The following is a 10228-nucleotide window of genomic DNA, read 5'->3' on the forward strand; positions in this document are numbered from 1 at the left end:
TTTGTCAATTGGGGAATGGCTTTTTTTTTTTGAAAATTTGATTCAGTTCTCTGTATTTTTTAGAAAGGAGTCCTTTGTCAGAAATACTAGTTACAAAAAATTGTTTCCCAATTTAATTTGTATTTCTCTAATAATGATTTAGAGCATTTTTTCATATGGCTATGAATTGCTTTCAACTCCTCATCTGTAAATTGCCTTTGCATATCCTTTGACCATTTGTCAATTGGGGAATGGCTTTTTTGTTTTAAAAATATGACTCACTTATCTGTATATATTAGAAATGAGTCCTTTGTCAGACTCATTAGTTGTAAAGATTGTTTCTCTATTTACTACATTTCTTTTGATCTTGGTTACAGTAGTTGTGTCTGTGCAAAAGCTTTTTTAATTTAATGTAGTCAAAATTAGTAGTTTGTTTTGAATGATGTTCTCTATCTCTTCCTTGGTCATAAACTGTTTCCCTTTCCATAAATCTGACAGGTAAATTACTCCTTGATCTTCTAGTTTGCTTATAATATTGTTTTTTATGTCTAAACCCTGTGTCCATTTGGATCTTATCTTGGAATAGGGTGTGAGGTGCAACTTACAAACTTCCAAAAGGTATAAGTGAATAGGCTCAGATCCCAACTACATTAATTACTTAATTTAGACCTTTTTAAGCAATTAAATTCAAAACTCAAACTTAAAGGAGTGACATTAAACCTTACCTACACTATTTAAGATCTGAATTACACAAACATGTAGGAGTTAGACACAAACATAAACACAGAAACAATTCTTTTGCATATCAAACTTATCAAAGTGAGATTGCTGGATACCCTGACCAGTACTAAAGTCTCAAAATATAGAAAAATTTTTCCACCTCTCCAGGCCAGTGGAGAGATGTAAAGTATCCTATTGATGTTTAAATACACACACACACACACACACACACACACACACACACACACACACACACAAACATTTTTGAACACACCAATAAAGACTGGTCAAGAAATAACATTTGGAATCAAATCACGATTTCTTGAGGAACCTAACATATATTCATGAAAATCTTGAAATAGCCAATCAAAAAGATTGAATGCATTCTTAAACAACTTCACAAAATATATGAATTTTTCTGATGGTAAAGAAAGGATGAATTGTGCCTAAAAGATTTGCTACATACATTACATTCATAAAGATTCTCTCCAGCATGAATTCTTTGGTGATAATTAAAATGTGTGCTCTGAGTGAAAGCCTTCCCACATACATTACATTGATAGGGCTTTTCTCCCATACGAATTCTCTTGTGGAAAGTAAGCTGTGTGCTCCATTTGAAGGTTTTCCCACATTCACCGTATTCCTAAGGTTTCTCTCTAGTATGAATTCTTTGATGAAAATACAGCTGTATGTTCATCCTGAAGACCATACCACATTCATAACATTTGTAAGGTTTCTCACCAGTATGAATTTTCTGGTGGATGTAAAGGATGAGTTGCAGTTAAAAGTTTTTCCACAAACATTACATTTATAAGATCCTACCCCCCTTTATGAATTCTCTGGTGGGAGTTGAACTGTTTTCAATGAAAGCTTTTCCACATTCCCTTCATTTATGAGGCTTCTCTCCAATATGTGTTTTGTGATGGTACCAAAGGGATGAGCCAGAGCCAAAAGTTTTGCTATGTTCCTTATATTTAAAAGGTTTCTCTATAGGATGGAATCTTTGATGATCAAGATGATGTTTAACTTGGATGAAATGTTTTCCAAATTCATGATACCCATGCCTATGATTTATATTATATGTCTTATGACCCTTAAAAAGATTCAAAGTATTCTTGAAGGATTCCCTTCATTCATTATCCTTAGAACATTTCTCAACGTCATAATTCCTTCTTTCTCCCAATGTTGCATATGGGTGAATATCTTTTGGGGATGATTTGTTCATAACAATATTAGTCTTTGAAAGGTATTTCTTTTCTCCAGTAAGAGGTCACTGTTCCATCTATATGGGTTGCAGCCTTGGCCTTCCTAACTCAACAGCAGCCCCAATCAAAGAATCTGTGCTAATCTTTGCCCTAATTGACACAATATATCCCTTCCCCTTAATATTGTAGGGAGTTCCCCAACTGTGAAAGGAGTGACAGTCCCTGATTTATCTTATTTTCTCCATTTCAAGGATTGACAAGAAGTTTCTCTTTCCTATCAGCCTCCAATGACTACTAGGTTAGTGTAATCGGCTTGTTTAGACCAACATTGTAGCTAGTTCTGAATGGGGAACACAGTACGATCTGCCCGGTGTCAATTAAGTTTAGGAAAGCAATTCCTTCTACTTGGATAACACAAAGAGGTTTTTCTGAAGAAATTGTCTTAGTAAGCATAGTTTCATTACTGTTTCTCAGTTTTAGCTCCTTTATGAGCTCCTTTTCCTTCCAATTTATACAAGATCCTCTCTGAAGTTTTCTGCTCCAAGGTGTCACCTGGAAGCTTGCTCCACCTAGCCACCCCAAAATTCCCAATTTTTTAACATTCACTTTTAAATTTTAAGTTTCAGATTTTCTCCCTACCTCTTTCAACTATTCCCTCCATAAAATGCTAAGTCCTTTGATATAGATAATACATTCAAACACGAAAAGCAAATTTCCTAATCAGTCATGTTACTAAACCAAAAAAGGGAGGAAAACATAAGAAAGTGAAAATTTATATACTTAGATGTATATTCAGATGTTATCACTTCTTTCTTTGGATATGAATAGCATTTTTTCATAATTAGTCTATGCAATTGACTCTGGACCATTGTATTACTGAGAAAAGTTAAATCATTCACAGTTGATCATTACACAATTCTTGTATTACTTTTCAATGTTCTCTTTCTGCTCATTTCATTTTGTATCAGTTCAAGAAATGTTTTGGGTTATTTTCTGAAATCAGTCCACTGGTAATTGCTTTTTTTTAATTTAATTTATTTATTTTGAATTTTACAATTTTCCCCCTAATCTCACTTCCCTCCCCCCATCCCCCACAGAAGGCAGTCTGTTAATCTTTACATTGTTTCCAGGGTATAGATTGACCTATCATTTGTAATTTCTTATTACACAGTAATAATAAAATAAAATAACACAACTTCTTTAGCAATTCCCTAATTGATGGCCATTCCTACAATTTCCAATTCTTTGCCACTACAAAAAAAAAAGCTGCCATAGATATTTTTAAACAAATAGATTATTTCCCCGGTTTCCTACTTTAAAAAAAAAAATCAAACCAGCTCCTTTTTTTCAAATTATTTCCTATTTCTTCTCTCAATTTCTGCATTCAATATTATTCTTTTATTTTATTATTTATTTGTATTCATTTTCATTTTCTTTTTATTGCATGCCTAATAACTCAAAGCATTTATTTTTTCTCTCTCTTTTTTGGTGAAAATATTAAAATATGAATTTTCTCCCAAGCTGCTTTATGTGAACTCTGTAAGTTTTAGTACATTATTTCAGCATTCTCATTTTTATGTATTTTATACTTTTTATGAAAATTTTCCCTTCATCATTCTTTGATCCATTAATTCATCTTCTCCTGATGATTTTACCTAATTCATTTCTTTGGTTAAAGTTGTTCTAAATAATTCTAAATTGCAAACAGGGAGAATGTGACTATTGTTCATTCTTTATTTAATGTGTAATTAATATTAATTATTTCTTCAAGAGAACTCTCTATATGTATGTGTGCATGCTCCTTCATATGTTCATATATATAAATACCTGAGTGTATATATTCAAAAAGATTTTCTATATACATATGCTTGCAATTGTTAAATGTTTATGTACATATAAATATAAAATATTTGCATATATACACAAATGTTCTGTATATATAAAATGTTTATTGTATATATACAATTAAATCATTATATCTATTATAAATAGATATACATGTGGTTTTGTCTATAGTCATATACATACATTGATTATATGTGTGTTTTTGCTATGCACATAAATATGTACACAGCATTTTATATAAGTTAATGGGTAGTTACATCCATGAAAGACAATTTTTTATAAAATTGTGATGAAAGATTGATTTATATATGTATATATTATACATAAACACACACATATATATATATATACATATAAAAATTCCTTTCTATTCTTTTTAGATAAAGCCATAGATCTATCAACTCTAATTTTTCTAAAGTTTTATTCAAGTCCCTGTATTCTTTCCTATTTATATTTTTGTTTTGTCTAACCCCAAAAGGAATATTTTGATCTATCCTACTATTCATGTTTAATTATGCATTTCTCCCTCAGTATCTATGAACTTTTCCTTTAATGTATTTATATCAGTCACCCCAAAATATATAATAGTCAATAAATATCTATTGAGGGTCAATATGTACCAGTCATTGTACAAAATCCTCAAAATTATATAAAAAGGTAAAAGGTAGTCCCTGGTCTCAAAGAACTCAGAGTCTAATTTGAGAGACAACACTAAACATTTATTGAATGAACAAATTCAGCAGAGATAAAGAACTATACTTTGTGGTTCTATACAAATATTAAATATTATCTATTATCTATGATGCCCTTAACCCTAGTTCAGTTTCCCAGTTTATCCCTTTTTATTGTATCTATTTTTTTTAACTATGGTCATATCAGAAATAATAATTGCTCATCTTGCTTCAGAGGAGTTTACCTGGAATGCAATAGATTCTGCTCCAGACTCTCATTTTAATTCTTTGAATATTTATGTTTCCAGTGAGTTTCTTGTGAACTGTGTATTATTCAACTCTGCATTTTAATACATTAGGAAAACCTTTTTATGAGGTCATCTCTTTCACATTTACAGTTTTGATTGTTAATTGGATACTCCTATCCCTCTTGATTTCATGTACTCCTTTGGTATGCTCTATCATATCCCCATGCCAGATGCCTTACTTATAACCCCAGTCCCCCTTCTCTCCAGTTAACCAATGTTTGCCAAGGTGGATTTCATCCTCACTTCTTTCTGTCTCATGGCCCTACTTCTTTCTCCTTCATTTTTTTTAAAGCACAAAATTTATTTTCAACCATAAATCTAATAACAGGAAGTAGAAAAAGACAGTATCATAGATTATACTTGGGACACAAACATTATTCTCCAGGAGAGTTCCAAGACACCCTTGGGCACTACTCTTTCTCCATCAGAGTAGCAGGAGGGTAGAAATGCTTTCTCTAAACTGGACATATTGTAGTCAGTCCATGAACCATTTTTAATACACAATTCTACTCCAAATACTGCAATACTGCAGCAAATAAAACATCTAAATGTCTTTTGAATTCCTTACAACTCAAATGTGAAAACTTAACATTTCCAGGACTTCAGGTCCATTTCTAGTCCTAGGGCTACCGATTCACCCAAGAGTCAGAAGTAGGAGTCTTTTCTTTTTTCTGTTTTTCTAATCATTGTTGGCGGCTTGGAAATTGCTTTTGTTAAAGGACCTGGGAGTCAGATTTCTCCTACAATTAAATCTCTGGTTACTTGAAAAACAGCAATGAAGGAATTTAGTTGCATTTTCTCACTTGCATGAACAGCAAGCCTACTTAACGTCAGCCATTTTGCTGAGCAAATGTATTCAAATGAGGTGGAAGGTCAAGTCAATGTATAAATAATTCCATTTCTGTCAAAATAACACGCAATACCAATCCCTTCAGTTTCAGTTCCATGATATTCCTGCAAACTTTGGTAAAATCCAGGTCCAATATCTAGTCAACAAGATTGGAACTGGCAGACATGAATAAACATCCTGTGCAGGTATACACTGTTTCCTCTGTCATCTTACCAAAAGCCATGTTTATACTCTGCAAAATATTCAGGGGCATTTGTATATCACCACTAGAGAGAGTGACAAAATTATTTGTATTCCATCATTGCTTCTGTCAACATTTTCTTCTTCTAATTCATGCTCTAGACAGGAAAACATTAGCTCAGGGATGAAGGAGTCAAATCAGAACCTTGTACATAGTGACCAAAGGGAGGGAATGATCTTTGGCAGATTACTACATATGAGTGTTAGTTTCTGTAAATTTAACAACTGCTCTTCTCTAAGCATCTGGGCATCTACTGAATATTCTGGCTCATGGCATCATTCTTACCCAATATCAAGCTCTCAAACTTTTTCTTAAATTTTGTCCTGATGCCAGTGAAGTTTAGGATTGGTTCCTGTATAATTTCTATTTCTCCAGCTTCAGAAACAAAGAGTCAAACTCTTTATCTTTTTAAAGTTGTTAGACCTAGTCTAGGATGGTGGATGTTTTTCTTTGTCCTGGTAGGTCTTAAAGAAGTAAATGTAATACTTTATCTTCACTGATAAATTTATGAACAATGCATAGAATATTCAGATGAGATATTAGGTCATTCAATGCCTAGGCAGATATTTCTCAAAGAAATTGAATTACTGCTGTGGATGTGACTGGGAGTCTTCCTAGTGATGTCCCTGAGGGGAGTGGCAAGTGGACACCTTCACAGGAGATACTAACTCTCTGACTCTCAATTTCTGCCACATCTCCTGGACCTTTTCTAGATCTCTCTAATCTTGACCACTGCTGCCTCTGTCCTCATTTCCAGTAAGTTGCCTGAACCTTTCCAACTGGTGTTTCATTTAATTTTGCCTTTTATTTGTCCTAAAATAATCTCAAATCCTTGCTTCCACAAAATTCTGAAAGAGTTTTTGTACACTAGGACTGGGAGGAAGAGTTTATAAATGATTCTCTACAATTTTTTTACAATATTCATCCTGGTAGATCTTTAGAGCTTCACTGGGGTGTTTGTGGAAAATGTGGACTTTAATTGGGTCCTAAACACAGCTCCTCTATGAAAGTGTGCTGGGAGCAGGAGGGTGATTATAATGATGGTGGTTGTGGTGGTGGTGGTGGTTTGTGTTTTTGTCTGTGGGTGTGTGTATGTGTTTAATGAACAATGTTCTATGTAGACATCAAATAGCATAGCATTCTCATTATATTTAGCTCTATTTTTAATATGTATAATGCACAAATAAGTAATGAATACAGAAGTTATTTAAGAGTTTTACAATATTCCAAATAAAGTCATATAATTATTATGTCCCTTTAAGGGAGTTCAGTCAGCAATTGCTAAATCAGTGTTATTGTCCTTAAGAGTTTTTGGTTTACTACTGATGTTTTGTGATCAATGTATTGTATTCTTGTTTTTATAGATTTTTTTCATGATCTACGTTGCAAATGATCTCTTTTAGAGTATGCTAGAATTAATATTAATTTGAAGAATTTACCAGTATCTACATTCTTTAGCTTTAAACATGTGATGCTTTCTGTTCAGGCATTGTTCTCTTAATTGGTCTTCCTTCTTCATCTCTCTTTCCTTCTCCACTCCAAATCCCACAGTTACCAAAGCTATTTTTCTTCTATTTTTGTCAAACATCCATATTTATCCCTGACAGTATATGCTGAATTTTGCAGGGTAGTGCTTTCTGGTTTGTAATCCCAGGTCCTTTGCTATCTGAAATACACTATTCCAGTTCTTCTGATCCTTCAGTGTTGAAATTTATAGGTCCTTTGTAAGTCTGATTGTGTTTCCTTTTTATTTGAATTGTTTTTTCGGATATTTTTTTTGCTGCTTACAGCATTTTCTCCTTTATTTGAGAGTTCTGGAATTTGGTTTTTAGAGCCTTTGGAGTTCTTTATCCTGGGGTCTCTTTCTGGAAAGGTTCTGTGGATTCTTTCAATGGTTTTATAGTTATCTTGTTCTAGTAGATTTGGACAATTTTCCCTTATAATTTCCTGCACATTTTCCAGGTTCTTTGCTTGATTCAGACTTTCTGATAATCTGATGATTCATAGATTGTCTCTCCCAGATCTATTTTCCAGGTCATTCATTTTCCCTTAAAGGTACTTTACATTTTCAGTTTTTTCAGCCTTTTTATTTTGTTTGGTGAAATCTTGTAGTACTGTAGATTCATTGGTTTCTATTTGTTCAGTTCTAATTTTTAAGGATTTATTTTCTTCAATTAGCTTTTGTGTATCCTTTTTCAGTTGGCTATTTTTATTTTTAATGGAGTGATTCCTTTAGTCAGCTTTTCATAATTTTCCTGCTTGACTCTCATTTCCCTTTTTCCACTTTTCTTCTTACATCTTTGGTTTTTAAATTTTTTTAAATTTCTTCAATGAGTTTTCATATTTGAGTCCAATTTTTAGACTGTTTTGATACTTCCCCTGTAAGTGATTTTTCACTACTTTCTTCTTCTTTTCTTCTTCTTCTTCTTCTTCTTCTTCTTCTTCTTCTTCTTCTTCTTCTTCTTCTTCTTCTTCTCTTCTTCTTCTTATGGCATTGTTATCATAAAATAGTTTTCTATAGTGAGTACTCTTTTTGTTTTTTTGCTCATCTTTGTTGTTTTAGATCTACTCCTGGGACATATGGAGTATAGATAAAAGTTGTTTTTTTTTTGCTGCGACTGGGGTCTGATCCCTGGCTTGTTGCTGCCCAAGATGTTGCCTGTGCAGTCCAGGCCTTGCATTTGCAGAGTTTTGTTTTTCCTCCTTTATGTACAGGTGTTGATTTAACAGTGGTTTGTTCCTGATCCAGTCCTGTCTTACCCTGGTGATCTCAGGGGTTCAAATTTTTTTTGGGTTTGGAGTCCTCCCTGATTGATTTCTACCTAGCTTCCAAGACCTCTGCTGTTATCAAGCTGTCAGGACCTGGACTGCTCTGTGGCTAAGAGCCTCTTGCTGGCTTTCCCTACTCTCCCACCTCCTGGGCTTTACTTCCCCTTCTCCCCGAAGATCTTCCATGATGTCTACAATTGAAAACTACTTTGAATATTTTTTTCTTCATGGGATCTGCAGTTTGAATGTCAGAATAGAGGCTTCATTTATCATTGGTAGAGAAAAGTTCCAGGAGCAGGTTAGCTTCATGCCACCATCTTGGTTCTTCCCCAGAAGTCATCCAGCTATTTTTCTTAAATTCAGATCCGAACCTATTACTCATTCTTCAAGTGATTCCCTACTACTTGTAGATTAAAATATAAACTCCTACACTTTTTTAATCCCTTCACAACCTGAACTAATATTCCAGCTTTATAATTTCTGTACCCCTTCATTTAATCTGAACTTGAACCAAACCAGCTATAGCTCTGTTGTTGTCATTTGTTTTTCATCTCTCATCTCTGTGCCATAATTCTTTGCCCAGATTTTATTCATGTCTATCTCCTTAAAAGTCTCTTTCTTGAAAATGCTCATTTATTGATAGCTTGATGAAACACCCTTTTGGGTGTGCCCATTAAAAAGTAATATTTTCCAATTTCTCAATATTTTGTATTTTTCCTTCTGATCTTTCTTGACAACTGGTCTCTGAGCATCTTCAAAATCATGATGTTTTCAGCATGACTTCTATGAATATAGTTTTGTGCAAATGTCTTGTGTTTATGTTTATGTTTGTGTATATGTATAGATGTTGTGTGTATACATACCCGATCAAATTCAGATATCCTTGCCAACTTCATCTTGGGTACCAATTACAGATCTTCATGCGACACAATACAATACTGAAATGTTTCTAGTATCATTAACTATAAGTGGATAATAAGTGCTTAATAATTAATTCATCTCTTCTTTCTACCTCCTCTTCAGATCCTGTATGTGAGTGGAATTAGTGACAAAGAACAAGTACACATGCATATAAATCTGCAACAATGGAGTACTTTATACAGAACCTGGCATGGTGCTAAACTCTCTAAGTGATCTGAGGAAAGTCATTCTACCTCTTTAGACTTCATGACAGTTAAAAATACAAGGTAAGATTAGATAATCTGTAAGGTTTCTTCTAATTTAAATTTGATTTGATCTAGCACAGAAATGGAATAAATTTTTAGAGCAAAGTCCCTGAGCCCAGTCATATATAGCAACAGACACTTCAAATAGTTACTAATAACCTTCAATTAAAAAAAAAAAAATCTACAGTGGTCTTTTCTACTCTCCCTGTTCACACAGAGAATAATCCACCAGACAAGTGACATTGAAACTGAACGATAACAATGTGGACAATTTCAAGTCTCTCCAATAGTGTCTTCTCAAAGCAAAATCTGTCTTTCATATGCTTACTTACTTCTACATTTGAATCCTATTGCAGCATTTCAGCAAGAAGTCTATTCCTGGAGAATCTGAAACATAAATTTGCTTTTCTTTATACAAAACAATGATTCTGCTCTGACAACTAGAAAATAGCTTTCTTTGAGTAATATACTTTC

The 10228-nt window shown here is 33.4% G+C and overlaps 1 pseudogene; it reads right to left on the reverse strand.

Moving 5' to 3' along the window:
* Positions 1 to 5457: 5457 nt before the first annotated feature.
* LOC141499244 (replication factor C subunit 5 pseudogene) lies at positions 5458 to 9484 on the reverse strand (annotated as a pseudogene).
* Positions 9485 to 10228: the final 744 nt, after the last annotated feature.

Source organism: Macrotis lagotis, chromosome X, assembly GCF_037893015.1.
Source record: "Macrotis lagotis isolate mMagLag1 chromosome X, bilby.v1.9.chrom.fasta, whole genome shotgun sequence".
Taxonomy (NCBI): Eukaryota; Metazoa; Chordata; class Mammalia; order Peramelemorphia; family Peramelidae; genus Macrotis; species Macrotis lagotis.